Source organism: Fukomys damarensis, unplaced genomic scaffold (genome assembly GCF_012274545.1).
Source record: "Fukomys damarensis isolate Sample0158 unplaced genomic scaffold, DMR_v1.0_HiC HiC_scaffold_10, whole genome shotgun sequence".
NCBI lineage: Eukaryota > Metazoa > Chordata > Mammalia > Rodentia > Bathyergidae > Fukomys > Fukomys damarensis.
The window spans coordinates 2,556,450-2,576,678 of NW_022900922.1; the positions used below are offsets into that span (position 1 = coordinate 2,556,450).

The 20,229-nt window shown below is 46.7% G+C and overlaps 1 long non-coding RNA gene across 1 annotated transcript; it reads left to right on the forward strand.

Moving 5' to 3' along the window:
• The first annotated feature begins 10,162 nt into the window (after window positions 1–10,162).
• Window positions 10,163–13,855, forward strand: LOC104860256. Its single transcript, XR_779640.1, has 3 exons — window positions 10,163–10,304; window positions 11,308–11,400; window positions 13,787–13,855. It is a non-coding gene; the product is annotated as an uncharacterized LOC104860256 (long non-coding RNA).
• Window positions 13,856–20,229: the final 6,374 nt, after the last annotated feature.

Below are 20,229 nucleotides of genomic sequence, written 5' to 3' on the forward strand. Positions count from 1 at the left end.
AGCTGCTTTTCCTTAATCGTAGGAAGCGAATCAGTTTAGAGTCAGAATGCATTCAGTGTCTGCAGCGCTACTGTCCACCAAGTTAGCATTGCTTTTAGGAATCAAACCTCAGATTGCTTTCCTGGGGTGGCAGCGGCAGGAAGGTGGAGGAAGTCTCTGGGCAGGCAGCGCACCCCCCACTCCCAGGGACTAACTCAGCGGCCCCAGCGGAACCCTGACAGCCCCAAGTTTCTCCCTAAGTTGTACCTGTTTTGAAAGAACACCACCACCACCACCACCACCACCACCACAAAAACGTACTTAATGTAAGGACCTTGTGAAAGTTAGAAACTGAGATTGTTTTTTTTTTTTTTTCGGAGAGAGGGTCAAACTGGCCTTGGAGGACGAAGTGATCCTTGCAGCCTCCCAAATGCTAGAAATTGATATCTTTTCTCAACAAATGCAGTCGTATTTAAGTTAGAAGACCAGAGCCAGAAAGCGGCAACTTGTTTGTCATGGCTTACTTAGAATTATTATCTAGGTAGCAAAATTAAGAAAGCAATCATCTTTTTTTTTTTTTTCAAGCTGGCATACAATTTGCTGTTTTGGATGCAGAGGAGAGAAAGGATTCCCAGTGCTGTTTTAACCCCTGTGATAAGTCCATTCACAGATTCCCGCAGCCTTTCTGCGTTAGTCCACTGTCCAGTGGCCTGGACACAGGGCCCCAGAGCTCTTCCAGAACTGGAATTCTTGCAGGATTCACCTTCCAAGACACCTGAAAGCCATCTCTCAAATGTTTGTAAGCGCTAATGGGACTTCTGAGAGATATCATCAGTCACCTGTGTCTCCTACGCTTAAGGTCCGTGTGGTTGTTTACATGCGTATTTGTAGGTCTGTTGCCCAATTTCTTCTGAGTGTGAAATTGTGGCTCCTGGTATAAGAACTATGGGAAAATTTCATCCCAGAGTTGGTAGTGGTAAATTTGCCTGCATGGAAGTGTTAGAAAGTTGCTACAGACTCTTGAACTAAAGCTACACACACACACACACACACACACACACACACACACACACTCCTTTACCTGTCTTCTAAATGCTGCACAGAAGGAACATTTAATAAATCAATATTTTTAGGACCAAATTCCTCAAAGATATTGGTAAAAGGTTGAACCCTGCTTGTTGTGATGTGCTGCAAACAGCTGGACAGAATCTTTAGTATTTGGTCACAAATTATGCCATTTCATAAGGATTTGGTGGCTGATGGCTCTTGTCTTTAGAAATCATCTATACTATGGGCAAGCGATTTAGTTCAATGGCACTACACCTGCCTTGCAAATGTAAGGTCCTGAGTTTGATCCCTGTTCTGGGGTGGGAGGAATCATCTATACTAGGTGAGCGTGATGCCTCACACCGATAGTCCCAGCACTTAGGAGGCTGAGGCAGGAGGATCACAAATTCAAACCAGCCTGGGAAATTTAGTGAGACTCTGGCTCAAAATATAAAGATTTAAAAAAAAATGTGTATGGAGGTGGTGCTGGGGGGGATATAGGTCAGCATGAATGCCTTGGGTTTAATTCTCAATACCACAAAAGAAAAGAAAAGAAACAGCAACAACAAAAATCCCCAAACCTTCATCTGCATTAACTGCTATTCTCCGAGAAAACCGAGAATGACAGAGGAGTCAGCAGGCTCTGCTGCAGGAGCTGTGCCAGGCTTCTCCGTGAAGGGGGCTAAAGCTGTCGCAGGGACAGGCGTCAGGAGCAGCAGGCTGAATTGAGGCACAGTCTACACTTCTGTGGGTTTGTCTGAGGCAGAGGTGAAGAGGGAGGAGGGCAGGCTCGAGGGACCCTGTATTTTTCAGAGCCAGGCCTTTGGAAACCTCAGGTGCCGTGGGAAACTCCCAGCCCTCAGACCTGGACTTGATGGGTTCCTCTCCCTGGCTAGCGTGGACCAGGGGCCCAGGTGGAGTCAGAGATCAGAGCTGGTAGACCTTCTCTGGAATTCTTTGGAGAAAAAGTCAGGGTGAGTCTGGCGAGAGAGAGAGAGAGAGAGAGAGAGAGAGAGAGAGAGAGAGAGAGAGAGTCACCTTATTTATTATGGATTGCTGCCAAGGAGGTAAAGAGAGGGTGAGTGTGGCGAGAGAGAGAGAGAGAGAGAGAGAGAGAGAGAGAGAGAGAGAGAGAGAGTCACCTTATTTATTATGGATTGCTGCCAAGGAGGAGAAAGTTTGCCTCTCAGGGTTCACCCCGGGGCCAGTTCACTTGGGTCCTGCTTTTCTATGTCACCTGTCATTGTGGCCGTTCTCATTCCTACTCAGTGGTGTCTGCAGGGCTGTGTGGGTCCCTGCTGCAAGGGCCACAGTGCGGATGAGTCACCAGGCTGAACAGTGCTTCTGCTCCCTTCTCCAGGGTTTCTCTTATGAAACATCGGCGATGACAAGCTGTTTACTGCATCCTGTTTTCCGTCACCTTGAGTTCCAGCGAGATCATTTACCTATCCATATGACATTATCTGTCTATTTGTCACTTATCTGGTTCCAAAGGGCCCATCAGATAGGCCCTAAGTGCTCTGAACTCGTGCCCAATGGGCATGCTACAACTCGCCCAGGACTGGGAGACAGAGTTTTACTGAGCGCAATTAGCATAAAGGGAACAGGTTTATAGGCAGCACTCAAACTTTAAAAACTTTCATATGCATCATAATCAAGCTCTTAAAAAAGAACTTAGAGGAAACTGATTAAATCTCCTCTCTTTCCCAGCTTACCTAGGCCTGAAGTAGAGGACACGTTTTCCCTGGGACCATAGCACCCCTCACCTAGTGGGCTGTGTACCACTGCCCGTCCGAGTATCTGTTCTCTCTGCTGAACAGGACAGCAGAGCCATGATGCCTTTGCGGCAGGCGTCTTCCTGGCCCAGTCCAACCCTGCGCGTTACGTTTTCCATGTCTGCGGAAGCTGGTGGAGAATGGCGGTGGAGGCGAGTGGACGGAACCGAACTGTGGAGAGGGTCCACCTTCGCGAGCAGGACAGGGGACGCTGTTTCTTCTGCTCATTGTCAGCGACGCTGAGTCCTGTCGGAGACGCATCGCGTGAAGCCATGGCATCGAGAACGCCCGTTCAAGGTGGCGCTCGGGAGAGGCAGCTCAGTGATACCTGGAGTGTTGCCTGCAGTTTAGAATGTAGCTCTTCAGAGTCCAGGACAATGACACTGGCTTGCTTTGCCTGGTTTCAGGAAAGGGTGGTGTTGTGTCTTCCTTCTTCCTGAGAAAACCCACCCCGACCCTGTATCTCCATGGCTCGCACTTTGGCAGGAAGGTCAGCTTCCTTTTCATCACTGCCACTAGTGCCCAAGATGACCACTTTGTAGAGAGAAAGGTTTGTCTTGGCTCATAGTTTTAGAGGGTCCAGTCTATGGCCAAGCGGACCCAGTGTGGGTATCTGAGAGAGGTGGCGGGAGGGTGTGGCAGAACAAAACCGCTGATGATTAGGGCAAGAAAGGGAGAGGGGAAGAACCCGGGGTCCAGAGCTCCTTCTAAGGTCACGCGCACAGTGACCCGAAGGTAAGGACCTCGTGGGAGACCCCACCTCTTCGGAAATTTGCCACCCACAATGGCACAAGCTGGGGCCAAGTTTTGCACATGGAACCTGGGGGACATTTAACATTCAAACCAGGGGTCATAAAAAAAAAGAATTAAGATGTGCTGTGTATGCCTACGAACTCCCCATGGTGAATAGAATCCTTGGGTACCATAAACACGGACTGGCAAAAATAAAAATTAAATTTAAACAGGTCCCAAACATAGCACAGGGCTGTTGCTTCCCCTCGCCTCTCACTCCTGTCAATGCCACCCTTCCTTGGTGGCCCTAACCAGGACACATACACTCCGAGACTTTTCCGCAGGGTCTGCCTTCTGTCTGAGTTCCCTTGGCAACGGCAAGCCCCTGCTTGGTTTCTCCTTCTTTGTCTTTTCATCTACCGTGTAACTTTCTGACACACGGCTTTCTGACCCGTCTCAGACTGTGAAACCTTCGGTCTTGTCCTCCAGCTATGTGACCGCTCATCTCAGGCAAAGGGCCACACATCCTGGGTCTTCCTGCTTTATCCTAGTGCTTCATCCTGGTGCTTTGTCCTAGCAGGGACTTGAGAGCGTGGGTGAATTCATTTTAATTCTTTTAAGATTGATGGCAACTCCTGTCCTTCTCGTGGGCTGCTCGGTATCAAGGAAATGGCGGCATTGCGTACCTTCCTTGTGATTTCCGAACGTCGTGGGCCGTTCACTCCTGAGTAAGGTGAAAGACACCGGTGTTCACTGTTCTGTTGCTGAGAGGCAGGGTCACCTTTTCCACACTTTGCTTGGTAGTTGACAGTTGGAAGAGAAGGATCAATTTTTCCTTCTTCTTCTCATTTTACATCAGACCCCAAAATCTTTGTCTTGGGATATTTTGCACTGTTCTTCAAAGGCCTAAATACAAAGAGCGATCACGTTTTAGCATTGAAACCCCTCAGTGTGAAGTTAACGTAAGACTGTCTTACTATAGTACTAGGAAGAGGCCTTGTTGTTGCATTAATTGAGCCATTATAATAAGTGAGGGAAATTGAGGCACACAGGGGAGATGCATTTTATAATACTGTAAATCACAGGTTAAGCCTGGTCATATTCTTAAACTTCTACCACTGATATACAATTATTACTTTAGTTTAGGAAATTACTGCTATAGTTTTGGCAGAGGGACAGCACAGGCAAGCAGTAATTTTTGACACATAGGTTAATTTTATTATGTGCTTTATGTATTTTCAATAAAATATATAGGTAATTAAAAATTGAACTGTGGTGCTTTTTTGGATTTATAATAATTAGTGCATACATCGCACTTTATATTTTCAAAAGCTTTATACACTGTTAATTAACCTCGGGTGAGGTAGTGTGATTATACCCATTTTACAGGTGAGCAAGCTGAACCATGAGGCGCTTAAACAAATCGCCTTCAGGCTCCCAGCAGAGCGGGGCAGAAGACAGGTTGAGCTGCAGAGCCTGTGTCACGAGACCTGGCTTCTTTCCTTCAGATTTCAGTCTTCACTCTGCATCTTCACTTCAGAGCGGCAGTCAAGGAATGGAGCAACGAACAGCTCAATGAATGTGTTACTTTATTTGAGGGGAATGTTCAGTAATACTTTTTTTTTTTCTTGTAGTATCAGGAATTGAACCCAGGGCCTTTCCGCTGATCTTTATTCTCGGTCCCTTTTTGCCTTTAGAGTGAGTTGCTGTGGTGTTTCCTGTCCACGCAGTGTTGGTTTGCTGGCTCTAATGATTTCTGCCGTACGCAGGGGTTGTGATTCCCACACACCCACAGCCTTGTCAACAGCCGCCCGCCATGCCCGACATCTGGAATCAGCAACGTGGGAAGGAAGCCTCTCATCCCTCTTGGGCTACCATTTCCGACTTCTCCACTACAGCCCCCGCTGGCTTGGATGAGTCGGTCAGTGCAGGTGACACAAGTAACAGTTGCCACTAAGATGCTTGGGTTCTTTACGCCCAAAGGCAGGATCTACCAAATGACATAAACAATGCAATCTTAAATTACTCATTTTGGAGATGCGTATACAAACAAACATAGATTTTAGGCCTCATTTGGGAGACAAGAACATCTGAGATTCATGTTCCCTTGATTTTATCAGTAATTTATCAGATTGAGAAAATTAGGGGAATCTATTTAGCAATGACGCAGCAAAGATGGGGCTGGAGCTTCTTTATCCCGGCCTATCCTGAACAAATCATTTCTTATCTTTCTGCCTACTTCTTCCTGTGTGTAAAGCCAGCCTGCCTTAGGATACAATTCACAGACCTGGTTTTTACTACTTTGCAGGAGAACGAAGAAAACCCCAGAATGAGTGAATACGTGTTGTCGGACTTCTGGACCAGTCTTGCTTGAAGTGCTCAGTCGCTTGGTAAAGCCAGGCTCCGCCGCTGTCTATTCCCCAGGTCTTGAGCCAGTGGTTAGGAAATTAGAGGGCAGAGGAAAATGAGTCTGTGCACGCAGCGGCACTTTCGTGGCCACAGTTTATTGCCTATCAATACTCATTCCCTGAAGCTTGCTTTTAGGAAGTAGGACAGGAAGGAAAGAATGACTTAATGGTCCGTAGCTCTTGCAATTTCTTTTACACCAAAAGATGCGTTGTGATCCTCCGGCCAGTCCGCGTGCACTGATCCCGTGTCTGGTGACGGTCTCAATGAAAGGTAACTTATCTATGGGAGCTCAGCTCAGGTGTGGCTGCAAGGAGATTTCTTCAAAATCAAAGGGGCTTCTGGGTCAGTGTTATCTCCACTGGAAAGCGGAGGCATGGTTTGTATCTCGGGGTGCCTATTTTTCAGGGACAGGCACGCGTCTTTGGAAGTGGAAGATTTTTATAAATGCCAAGTGACGCTCATTCTACTACTGTAAGGACTTTCTCACTGGATGTGCAGACAGGTAGTGACGTATGCACAGAATACTTTACATAGCAGCAGAATTCAGGTCCCTGCTTGCTATTTAGAAAGCAGCTCACCATTATGTGAAGTCCTAGCCCCTATGTTACAAATAGAGAAGGAAACGAACAGGAGAGGGAGCTGGACCTTGTGGTGCAGGCCTGTAGTCTCAGCAGTCTGGGAGGGTTAGGCAGGAGGGCTGCAAGTCCAAGCCCGGCCTGGGCAGCTTAGTCAGGGTGTTGTTAGTGAAGCTCAAAACAAAAATGCAACAAAGAAGGGCTGATGATGTTGCTCAGTGTGCAAGTCCTGGGTTCAATCCCCAGTACCACCACCAGAATAATTAGAAACATTTTTTTAAAAAGGAAAGTGTGCTACGAAACCGCATGATGGACTTTCCCAACAATAGAACAGGTGTGTCGTGGGTGGCTTTTGTTTTTTAAAGCAGCTCTGGGGATAGAGTGCTCTGCCACTGAGCTACATCTTCAGATCTTTTGTATTTAGAAAACTTTAAGGCAGGGTCTCCCTAGATCACCGAGGCTGCCCTGGAACTGGTGATCCTCCTGTCCCCGGCGCCTGAGTAGCTAGGGTTGCAGGCAGGTGCTATGTGCCCGGCTGCACGGCTACTTTGCGCTGGCCTGGTCGCAATCCGTGCTGCACTTTTCAGCCAGCAGCTCACCCCGCAGTGGAGATCGCTTCTTTCTGTTTTGGGGCCATTTCATCACCGCTGCCAGAGAGGCTCTCCCTCACCTACGCGATACGCGAAGGAGCCTTGCTTTAGCCGCTCATCCTTTGCCTTGATGAGTTGTTGGGCTTTAAAGAAATAAGTACAGAAAGTCTTCGAGGGCTCTGGATAATCCCTGGAAGAAAGTGATTGCAGCATAAGAGGAATTAAAACAAAGCGAAACAAAACAAAAAAACCACAAACTCGTAGTCCAGAAACACAGGCCTCACGTTTCTGCCCAAGCCTCTGGATTCTTTATTTGGAACCCAACATTGCAAGACAACAGTGCCGTGAAGCTTGTTTTTCTGCTGCATGGCATGGCCCGAGCGTGACCAGGAGGCTGGGGAAGACGGCTCACGGAAGCGCCTCTCCGCTGCCCTGGCCGACGAGACCATAGAAGAAGTGAGAAGGTAGTGGAGCTCACTGCACAGACGGCGCTGTGTCAGCATAAGCATTGTGTGTCTCCATGCCAGTCTTGGCCAGGGGCCTGTGAGCCATTAATTAATATCATGGGTTCGCCGGCAGCAGGCGAGCCAGGGTGCTAACCCTCCTCACCCTTCCTCCGTCGGGTTCCCTCGGATTTAAGATCTTGCTTCCAGTGAAGAGCAGGACCACAGGTCTGTCCTGCGGGAACACGACCCTGCAGGTTACCGTGATGTCTAGGGTGTTTTTGTCGCTTTGTCCTCCCCTCCCTTTTAAATCAAACATTTTTCCATGGTGTATGTCTGTGACATGCAATGAACTATTCACTGTGGGGACTTGGTGTCCATATGCCAGCAACTCTGTGCTTCTCTAACCCTCAACTAATCTAAGTCCCTATCAAGAAGTCTTGGGTGTTGCTGTCTCCTTAACGTGAATGCTGGTCATCTTACTGAGGTTCTGTAAGGCTCACATCTTTCCATTTCTGATGGTAAACTTTCTATCTCCTACCTTTGGGGATTGTTTCTGGGCTTGTCTGTAATATCTGTGTCAACCTCATTGGGCACTCAGTAGTCTCTTTTCATGCAGATCGGATGAATCATTTGAAATCATCTAGCAGTGGAGGGTGTAAAAAGACTTTGTGATTTTTCCCCCTCCCCGCATGAGGGAATCTCAGTCAGGGAACTAAAAGTATTTTTCAGTCTGAATCCATAACCGAGATTCCCTTAGCATTCCTGCCTGGTGCAGCAAGTGAACATCATGTGAGATTTTGGGACAAGGAGGGTCCACCTCGTTAAATGTTACCACTGAAACCCCTATTGTTTCTTCCAACTCTTCTGTTTATGGGACTGACATCACTCAGAGATGAGAGAGAAGTTTTTTGTGGCACTGTTTCAAAAGCCAGACACCTCTCAGTTAGTCACTAAGCTAATAACAACACAAGAACTGTGAAAGACGTCCCAAGCTTGCTAGACCTGGAATTACAACACAGAAGCTTCTTGCTGTGCCCAGGGGGAGAAGCTGAGCCGACAAGCACATCCAGCCTGGTCAGAGTGGCAGTAAAGGCACTGCCAAGACAGCCGAGGGGGCTCCATGAACGGCCAAACCGAGCTGGCCATGGGTAGGGGGCCAGGGCTGGGGAGTGCTCTTTACCGCTGGTATCTTCCTACCCATCGCTGGCTTGGTTCAAAGTCAGGATGGTATGGGACGTTCCTTCTACACCGAGCTTTGAACTTGTCACAATGCCTTTTTAATTTTGTCTCTTATTTGCATCTGTGCTAATGGCAAAATTTCTGCCAGAGGTCAAGCTGGATGCCATGCAATAAAAATTCAACTTATTTTCAACCCATACCCTTTGCCAACCCCATCCCTAACCACAAATCCTTCCTTGCTTCCCTCTGGTGGGACAGACACAGTCTTTACATAGTTCAGAGGTTGTCAGTTTTGCAAAAACAAATAAAAGACATCAAACAAAAAGATAAAGAAATCATATTTTTACTGTTAAAATTTCCAAAAGCTCTTCTATTTTAACTTTGTCTCCTGGCTTTTTTTTTTTTTTAAAGGAATTACTCTAAAAATCTGAGAGATATTTTATGTTTTTGCAGCTGTATGGCTTTAAGACAGGCTCAGAATCATTTATTGGGATTTCTGACTGAATTTCTTGTTTTTATAGGTGCATAAATGTGTTATCAAAGATATTTTGGCATTTACCAAAGACTCAAGTTTGTAGGCTTTAGTTAAGGAGCCTGGGTACTTTTTTTCTTCTTCTATTGCTTTCTTGAAAGAAGAAATGGTTTAGTTGACGGTGCTCTGGATTTTTGCACTGTCTTTGACTAAATTTATTTTGCTGGAGGTTGATTGCTCTAAAAAGCTAAAATTTCAGTACTTGTGACAAGATTTTTCCCCCTTTCCCTCCCCGCCTGGCTGTAGCAATGTCCAGCATTTGTGTGAATGCAACTATTTCTTTCCATTTCTTCCAAAGGATCATTTTTACATCAGTTCTCATTTCTCTGACCGAACATAAGCACAATCCCAAACCTGGCTACAGATTGTAATTACACAATGGGGAGAGTTTTGAAGTCATCTGGGTGGGTGTCTATGATCTGTCTGCATTTAAAAATTTCACCATATGATCTTGGTGTGAGCCGGTTTGGGACTAACTGATGACTAGTAGGTAGGTAAGAAAAAGATAGGTGGAATAGGAAACGCGGGTCTCAGTGGACCCTTCTCATTCAAGGGCAGGTCCAACCAATGAAACAAACATGTCCTGGCTACCCGCTATGTGTGGGCATCACGCAGGCCTTAGGGTGCTGAAATGAATACGATCCAGTCCTACCCTCGATGTTCTCAGAGTCTGGTGAGACAGGCAGACGTGCAAACAGACACTTTCCATATCACGTGGTTGTGCTGAGACAGAGGTCTGTGTCATGTGCCGGGGAGAACCTCAGCCTCGCTCTGGCTTCGGTGGGGGGCTTCCCGGAGGTGCACATCTCCAGTGCGTATACAAGGCCGCAGCGGCTTCTGATTGGTAGAGGCCTGAGGGACAGTTGGAGCGAGTGGATTGCGCAGGGGGCTGCTGGAAATGACGGGTGGCCAGGCTGGTGGGGACGGTCGTGAAGGGCCTTTGTGCTCCAGGCCTACCACACTCAGGGCAGACGGAGTACAGTGCTTCGGGTATGGCGACTGCCCTAATTCTCTGTGTTCCCAGAGACTTGGAACATGAGGTAAGGTCAGCGTAGAAGAAGAAACCAAAGGACTTGTGTGCTTGGTCAGAGGACAGTTAATAAGCACCGGGCTGGCTGCATTTGTTTATGTGCTGAAGTGCACATCTCCCTTGTAGTCTTGAGAATTGCAACTGAAAGGCGTTTTCTGGGCGTGACTAGGGTTGTATAAGGTAGATCACTCTGACACGAGGTAATAAGTCCTAATCTTGGAGCTCAGTCCCTGGCTAATCCCCTCTCCCTGTCCTTTTAGGAATTTTGTGAGTATCAAATTCCCTGCATTTAAGCCCTTTCTGTTCGACACATCCCACTGATTCCAATTGCTGTATTGAATCCCTCTGAATTTAACCATCTACAAAAGACCTTCATATGCAGGTCTCATATATTTAAAAAACATATTTCCTCTCATATGTTTAAAAAACATCCATCAAAATGTATGATATACAAGGATTTTTGCTGAACACATAAGTAGGAAAATGAGTAAGGTGTAGTCCCTGGCCTCAAGGAACTCAGTCTGCATGGAGACATAACCAAGCAGAGAGAAAGTAGTGGTCAGTGTGTGCAGGTGTCCTTCCAACCCTGTGGGACTGTGTAGCCCACTTTCGGGGATGCAGGATTCAGACAAGGATCTTATAGCAGCTGAACACAGATCTGAAACGCCCTTCAGGAGCAACTGGTCCATAGCAGGAACTCAGATGAGTGAAAGGAGAGCTCTTTGAGGTAGGCACCGAGGTGACACGAGTTTCCATCTTTAGAGAAGAGGAAATGTCATTTACAAGACTTGTCCTGATGGTAGGGGGCAAGCAGTGTCATCCCATTGTTGTTACAGAATCCTAGCTGTTCTCTGATCCCAGTTAGTCTAGTCCTGCACAGAAATGGGTTCATAAATCTTCCTTGTTGGGAGCTACTTGGCTAGAACTTTCCTCTTTATGAGTTCATTGGAGAAGAAAAGAGTCAGTGCTAGAAGTGTTTTTACTCTTTCTTTTTCTTTTTCTCTCTGTACCAGGGATTGAACTCAGGACCATGAACTTGTAAGCTGAATTCCCGACCTCCGCAGTGCTATAAATGAAAAAGTGCAGGGGTGTTGAGACAAATCTGGGTGAGGACCAGGCCCTCGTTCAAGTTGTTTACACATGTTGTGCCCAAGTTGTGCCATCTTGAAGAGGGGAAGATGACGCTTGCATTGCATAGGTGCTGTGAGGACAAAGTGAGGCAACCCATGGAGAGCGCCCGGTCAGCACCTGCGAGTGGCTGTGGTGGATGACGGATGTTACGGGTAGGAGGAGAAGCATCAGTACAGGCAGGGAAGTGACAGGAGACCAAGATCAGTGTGAAGTAAGAGGGAGCCTGGGAGCGTCACATTCAACGCTGGAGTTACTGTCATAGTCATAGAATATTGAACCCAGGAGACGGAACTTTTGACAGCATCTCACCGTCATTCTGCGTCTTTCACCCAGAAGTGCTCGGGGATGGATTCACCCATCGGATGACTTTCGTTATTTCCAGCTGTGATGTCCAGTTGGCTTTGGCCTGCTTTGAATGCTCTAATTCTTTTTCAAAGTGAACATTGAATCTTTCATTAAAACTCTAAATAATAAGAGATACCCAAAACTATAAAATGTCTAACTTAGCAATCACTGAATAATGTGCTGAATGTGTCCATCACCACCCTGGGTTAGGAAAGAGGGCTCTGCCAGTTGCCCAGAAACTTCCCATACCCTGCAAAGTAGCCATTATTGCATCTCTCACGGTATTTTCTTTTCTCACAGTTTTCTTTTCTCTGTGGTTTCATCACCCAAATGTGATTCCCCTAATTGCCAAGCCAAGGTTTTTTTTTCTCATTGAGTTTATTGGTGCATTTTAGTGCAGTTACATCCATCTTTGGGATCTCGTACCTTTGCATGACAGGTCTTGGTTCTCATTTCTTCCCCTTGTCCCTGCCCTCCCTTCACCCCTCCTCCCCTCCCCATTTACAAACACTTCATTTCCATTTTTTCATTTTCTTACATTTTTTTCTTTTCCTTTATTACCTTTCCCCTACCCTTCCCATTTTCCCTACTCCTTTAGCCCTTTTCTTCCTATTTCACATTGTCAATTATCTCATTAGAATCTTATTTACCATTATAGTTTTTCGCACCAGAGAAACTATTCAGTATTTACACATGTGTGACTTATTTATTTCACTTAGGAGTATATCCTAAATAAGTATTCATTTCCCTATGAATGAATCTGTGTTCTCATTCTTTATGGCTGAGCAGTACTCCATTTTATAGAAAAACCACATCTTCTTTAACCAGTCTCCAATTCATGGGCATTTGGGCTGTTTCCAAGTTTCAGCTGTTACAAACTATGCTGCTATAAACATAGGTGCACATGTATCACTGTGATATGATTGTTTTCTTTTGGAAAGATACCCAGCAGAGGGATGGCTGGGTCAAATGGAACCTCTAGTCCCAGCTCTCTGAGGTATCTCCATATTGATTTCCATAGTGGTTGCACCAGTCTGCACTCCCACCAGCAATGGAGAAGGGTTCCTTTCTCCCCACATCCCTGTCAACATTTGTTATTGGTTGATTTCTTGATAGCAGCCATTCTTTGTGGGGTGAGGTGGAATCTCAGTGTTGTTTTCATCTGCATCTCTTGAGTGACCTGTGATGTGGAACATTTTTTCATATATTTACTTGCTGCTTTTACTTCTTTGTCTGAGAAATGTCTGTTCATTTCAGATGCCCACTTTTGAATTGGGTCCTTATATTTGGGGGGGCCAAGTTTTTACTTTATCTGCATTAAGAAATATTTTATATGTTTTCAAAACTGTGTGGTGTTTAAAAGCTCATTGGGGCAATTTCATGGCCCCACAGGGCAGAGCGGCACTGGTGAGCAGGCTGGGGAGTGTTGCTGACCTGCTTCTTGCAGTCAAAGAAGGCCAGGTTGGGGTGCAGGACTGAGGCAGGACCTGGGGCCTCTGTCCAGGCAGAAGCTGCTGTGGGAAGCTCCCCATTGCTTTAGCCCCCACCCTCCACCTCTCCCTTGTGCTGTATGTTTCTGTTTGCCAAGGACAGGGGCAGGGAGGGGCCCAGGAAACGGCGACATTCACTGTGGCTCTGAGGGCACCTGTGGACCTCGGCAGCATGAGGACGTGCCACCCTGGTGCTTTCGGTCTGTCTCAGCCCTGCAACTACCAACCGCAGGGCCCGTGGGCTGAGGGTGGGGAAGACCTAGACAGGGGCAGCCCTCAGCTTTCTTGATGAAGCAAAGACTTGAAAATGTAGCAGAGAATGAGGGAAAATTCAGCAAAAGAAGAGAAAAACCAACCAAGCCAAACCAGCCCAAGTGAACTTTTCTAGTGGGGCTGGCCTCTCTGATCAAAGTTCAGGGGACTGGAAGGGTGGTGCATAGGATTTGCAAAAGGGCAATAAAGACAAAAAGTTCGGCTCTTCTGGCTGAGCCTGCTAAGTTTCAATGTTCATTTTCTTTTCTTAAAGAAAGAAAGCTTTTGGCTACAGCTGAGCTACGTGGCACAGAAATGCAGTGGCTACAAATATGCAAGGAAGAAAGAAAGTGCTGCTCCAGAGGCCAGCCTTGAATTCTCCCTGTGTGGGCAGAAGGTTTGATTGTGATTATTTTTCATACACCATTAAAATGCTTTGGCAGTTCCCTTAAGTCAATGTGCTTAAAAAAAATTAACAAGGAAGGAAAACACTAATGAAACATGCATGCAAGTCTGATTCCTTGTAACAAGGTGCCATGGAAAGCAGGGCCGGGGGCATTCTCCATCACTGCTGACTTTGGAGGGACGGGTCCCACCAGCGGATGTCACTTTTCTCCAGCGGTGGGGACTCTGAAGGGCGTAGCTGGAAGCCAAAAACGCTTGCGCTTCTGAGAGCACATCCTTTCTGTGGCCTTGGGCAAGGCACTCATCTCTGGCTGCCTCAGTTTCCCCCTCTGCCAAATGGTGATAATGACACTTAATTACTTCACCGTGCTGAGGTAAGGATTAATTAGTTGATGTTTGTAAATGACTTTGAAGCCAGAAAATGCTACAACACAGTGAAGCATTAGTATTAATAATACATTTGAACCGAGTTAATAATTGCATCTGCTGTCTTGAATTTCCCTGGCAGTTTCAGCTAGTAGACTTAGTTTTTCAGCTTCTCTCATTAAAAAGAAATAAAAAGTAGTGCTCCTGGCAGAGAACAGCTGTGGCTTTCCCTGTGAGGATGAATTCCCGTCTGCCGTGGGTGAAAGGGTATCTGTTCTACTGGGCGTCTAACGGGAGGTCCCCTCTGTGTTATGTGGATGGAAGGTGCTGTTGCAGCCACACAGCTCCCCATTTGAAGAAAACACAGTCGAAATGCACCCCAAGAGAACTGAGCAGCTCTGGGAGGTAACCACTTTCCAGAACTGATTCAATCCCTATGGTCTGGACACAACCACAAGAGTAGTTTATCTGTTGTCTACCCTGGGTTGTTTTCTCTCTTAGGTCCCTTTTTCTGGCCTCCACCCCTTCCTGTGTTTCACTTCAGGGTGTGTTGGCATGTGGTGTGCTGTGTGTGTGTGTATGTACGTGTTTAAAATCTCACACGAGACCCATGTTCATCTCCTTTCTTTTATGCCAACACAACGAAGCACTTTTGCATCATTTAACTGGCTCATTAGAATGAGATGACAATTTCAGGGGGTCAATACGGCAAAGCCCCTAATATATGGCAAAATTCAGGACCTCTCTGTGTCATAGAGCCGGGCATCGGAGATGTCCCCAGGCCCTGGTGTCAAAGTCCTAGGAAAATGTTGCAGTTGCGTAGGTAGTGGTTACAGCTTCACCAAAAGCCGGTACTCCTGACAGCCTTTGGCTGGATGTGCACGGTGCCTGATTGTATCAGCCCATTTTGATGACTGTATCAAAATATCTACAGCTGGCAGCTTTATCGAGAAAGTATGTGTAGTCAGCTCCAGGGTCAGCAAGTTCAAGGGCATAATGCCAGTATGGAGGATGGCACTGCCATGGCAGGGGGACACATGTGAGGGGGAGACAGGAAGCCAGAGCGAGGTACGGGGCCGCATCTCCTCTCTGTAATGACTTGACTGTGAGAACTGACTCGGGGGCAAGGCTGTCGATGACCCAACAGGCTCCCATTAGGTCTCAGTCCTCAAAGGTCCCACTGCCTCTTAACATGGCCGCACTGAAGACCAAACTTCCAACATGAAACTGTGGGGGCCACACTCCAACCACAGCAATGGTTTTCCCCAAAGGGTGCCAGACCGTGCTCTCAGCTGACCAAACTCTCTTCAGTGACCCTCAGGGCTGAGTCCCCAAACCAGCACCGTGAACATCCCATAGGATCTGGTTACAGATTCAGGATCTCAGGCTTCAGGTTTGAGGATCACAGATCTAGCTCAGTTCCTTTTTTATTAGTGACAAGTTCACAGCCATGCACTGCAGTGACAGAGAATCAAACCCATGCCCAAACTCAAGACTTTTACCCTTGCAGTAAAATTCTGCCTGAGAAATCGGATGATCTTGCAATTGGGACAGAGCTGAGTAGGAAGGCCTAGGCTGCTTTCCCCTCTGTGTTACTCAGCTCTACCACTGATATAATCCTTCATCCTTTTTAGTGTATTTTTAAATTTTTAGACTGGGTAGGTTGCCCATGTGGAGCTCAAACTTGCTATCCTCCTGCCTCAGCCTCCTTCCGTAGTGGGATTATAGGAGTGAACCACCTTCCCCGATGAGGCTGCCTCTTAAATATTGTCTTCCCAGAACACCTACCTATGCTTTCAGTCCTGGGGACATCTATCCATCTTTTCCAAACCTTTCCTTTAAGTTTCTCTTCATCACCTGGACCACTCAAATCCAGCCTATTGAGGTTGCTGCAGTTCAGTGCCTACCTTGCTCAGGTCATTTGGATGCCAGGGAGCAGGGCTACCATGTGTCTTCTTATCTGTGGCTCCTCGCTGCTGGTCTTATGGTAATACATGCTCAGGGGGGTTTGGAGGGCTGTGGATTCGAGGACTCAGAGGGAGGTTCAAAGTCAAGTCGTGGGACTGGGGGTGAAGTAACTTGTAGACGTCTGTCTTTGTTTGAGGTCAGTCTACTTGGGCTCTGGATGTAATCATCACCTGTTCTGGAAGAATTTTGTGAGATGACTTTGTCACTTTCCAGCAGTTTGAAATATAAACTTTGAAAAAATTTAAAAATATTTTTAAAGGGCAGCACTGACGGAAAAACTGCTTGATGTATTGCAGCTTCCCGGCAAAATGAAATTCGACGCAGCCCCAGTTTTATTATATATTTTATCACAATGACGCATCAAGCAGTTGATCAACCCAGACCTGTTGAATGCTCTCTATATGCTAAGATTTTCTGAGTCTCTCCTGTTGGCAGCTGAAGTCCCGTGTCCTGGACTTTGGGAAAGGCTGTGATTTAATTGTGAGAACCTTCAGTTTCTTTCAGCAGATTCTAGTGCTGATTTGAGTAATTTGACTTTGGGTAATTGAAGCCCCAGGGCTTGATACTGCCCTTTGAGAATGATAAACCCTAACAACTGGGGCAGGACTGGCTCCTTCTGTTCAGAATCTCCCCATCGGCAGGACTTTCAGGTACCCCGCAATCTTGAGCTGATATCCCGGGGATAACAGTAATTAGAGTCTTCAAAGTCCTTGGCAAACATTCATTAGTAGCTCTTCGGGAAGAAGAGAGAGACAGGTGAACAAATGACGTGACCCTTCCCATTTTGCAGACATGGGAAATCGAGGCCAAAAAAGTGGATGCCTCGCCTAACAACACATTCAGAAGCTAAATTTAAAGGGAGGCGGCATATTTTTCCCTGAATCTGGGAAGTCCCTAGAGAGACACAGCTTTTTATTGTGCATTGAAGTTGCTTAACCCTCATACTCTGGGCACTTGGGACCTGTGTGTGTGGGTGTGTGTGTAAGTGTGTGTTGGAAGACTCCAGTGCACTATAGGATGTTTACCATCATGTCTGGCTAAGGCAAAATGGTGACGAGTGAAAATGACCCCATATATTACCAAATGTCCCCCGAGGAGCAAAATGGCTCAGGTTGCAAACTTTTATGAGGTCAGCGTTCCTATGGTGAGCTTCTGTGGTCCTTCTCATTTCCCAAGCACCGTCCTTTCTTGAGGAAGTGACAGCATCGCTTCTCTGGAGAGTTCACTTCCTCAGTGAAGCCCTCTGAGCAGGCAAGGTAGGTAGGAGAACATTTTAAACAGCAAAGTCCAGAGTCTCCAGTTGCTGGGCTTAGATCTGAGAATCTTAGACTGAGAATCATCCCTTTCCTGCTCCAGATTCAAAGGAAGCTTCATGAATTTAGAGGCTTCCATGTGTGAGAGAGATGTATAGAATATTTGTCCTTTGGGCAAGAACCTACTCCATCCACACTGGGCTGGTTTTGGAATCTTGTATTCCAAGGGGGCTGCGTGTCATGGACGGCCACTCTGAGTCCTTCATCTGGGATAAGACCCATATCAAAGTCTTACTGCTTTTCCAGAGCTGAGATTCAGAAAGAAGCAATCTAGGCCTGTCTGGGGCTGGGCTGGGATGGGAGCCATAGATTAGCAAGAGGTGAAAGGAGGCTATCGCTGCAACCACAGAGGGCTGGAGGGGATATTTGCCTTTCAGATGGGAGAGTTAATGCAGATGTGTGTGAGACTGCGCAGGGCTTGTCACCAGCACCTCAAGGTTTGGTGTCTGAGTTGAAAAGCTTGTAGCTAATTTGCTGTTTAGTGCAGAGTGATATCTTCCTGGGGGCCCCCTCTGTGGCTGACAGCTTGGTGAAGCAGGGGGCTTTCCTAGGGGATCAGAAAAACAAGGGTCTCCCCAGGTTGGAACCTGGGGGATGCATCTGCCCGAGTTTCCCTCCTCCCACGAGTCTACAGACTTGACTAAACCAGCTCAGAAGGTCCCATGACTCAGTTTGAGGTGAATTCCTATTGAACACCCATTTCTGGGGTGCTCAGGGGGACTCACAGGCATCTCTGCAGCTTGATCTCTCCCATCACTTTTTTGTCTTTGTAGAAAGGAAAGGACCATGGGTCCATATCAACTCTATTCTTCTCCCGGAGAGGAGATACTGTAGGAGCCTGATCCCCAGAAACTAACAGCACACATGATTTGTTATTCTCCTGGTGCTCAGCCAGATGGGAGCGGTGGTGGGGGATGAGGAATACAGAGCGAGAGAGATCAGACCTCTCAGCTTAAAACTGTTCAGGACACTGGAAGTGATCTCTGGCTTCTGTAATGCCCACTGACTGTACCACACACTATGTTTGCAGGTTTTGTGTCTCCTACTGAAGGGAGGCAGGAATCACATCTTTGGAAGTGTACATGTTTAAATGTGCAGTGTGATGTTTTGACAAATTTGGACACACAGGAAACCATCTGCACCATCAAGATAGTGAGCACAAGTCCTCGTTACCCCCAAATTTCCTCATGCCCTTGGTAAGCTCTCCCTTCCTCTGTCCCTCACATCTCTTCTCACCCATCCCCAGGTAGCCAAAAATTTGTTTCCTGTGGCTACAGATTAGTTTCGTGAGTTTTGTGACTCAATATTGCATCCTTTTGTCAGGCTTTGCTTACTCAGTGTGATGCTTCTGACAACATCAGGAAGATGCTTGTACCAGTCGTTCATTCCTCTTTATTGCTGAGTGATGTTCCGTTGCATGGATATACCACGAGTTTTTAATCCGTTCGCCCATGGATTGATATTTGAGCTGTTGCCAGTTTGGGGAGATTATAAATCCATCAGTGTGTAAGTGCTTAGATGTCCATATGCTTTCATTTGGGTAATTGTATTTGGGTAAGTACTTAAGAATGATACAGACGGATCAGAAGGTGGGTGTATATTCAACTTGGTAGGAAACTGCCGGACCACTTTCTAAGTGATTGTATTATCATTATATTCAGGGATCACTTTTTTGTTTGTTTTTGTTGGAAGGAAAGCATCACAGATTCTAGCGCTGTTGATTTTCAGCAGGTACTCTACAGTACTGGTCCAATTGCAGGGGCAGTGCACTGTCACCGTCTGTCTGGGAGAAAAACAACATCGGTCTGTCTGCAGCGATTAGGTCTCCAGCCAAGTTTCCTGCTTGTCTCGCATTTAGGAGGGAACGCATCTCAGGGCAGCTATTTCTGCTCGAGGAAATGATCGTGATAATCCCTAAAACTTATCTAGGGCGAGTCATTCCTCCTAGGGGAGCAAATTCGAGGGTAGGAGGATGTTGCTGGAAAAGACAGTTGCTTTCTCCTCTGAGATGAAGCTGGTCTAATAGAATTATTCAGGTCAGGCACAGAATATCGATTAATACCTGTTCCATATGGATCATTAGAACTCTGAGGCTGAAAAGAAGTGAGGATATCAGGACTGAAATAAGCGTGTATTTTCCCAAGTGACCCAGAATGACTCTCTTCACTTTCTCAAGAGAGCAGACAATTGCAAAGCTTTGCTTTGTCTTTGCGCTGTATAAATCAGGCCTCAAAGTAAAATACACCACATTATTTATTGGCTGTGTCTCACTGACCTCTGGCTACGTTTGAAGCAAACTCTGTCCTAGGAGGTTGAGGAGGGGCAGGGAGACGATGTCTCAAAGCACAACGCGAACTCACCAGTCCGAGTGTGTGGTGGGTCTCAGGTGACACCCAGGCCAGACAACGCTGGTGTGGGAGGTTGGCTCAGAGTGGGGCAAGGGTCTCCAGGAAGTGATGGAAGGCTGCTCGTCCTCCTACCTCAGGCAGGACCCTCGGCTGGAGTTTTGTTATCTTTCCAGAAAAGAAAAGAGAAGCAGAATTCTTCTGCCAACCCTGAACCATTTTTTTTTTTTTGGCTTAGTTCTTGGTTCTGAGGGGCACAGGAACCAGATTTTAGATAAAGAAGAGACGTTTCTGTTACCTTACAAGGCAGGAAATGGTTT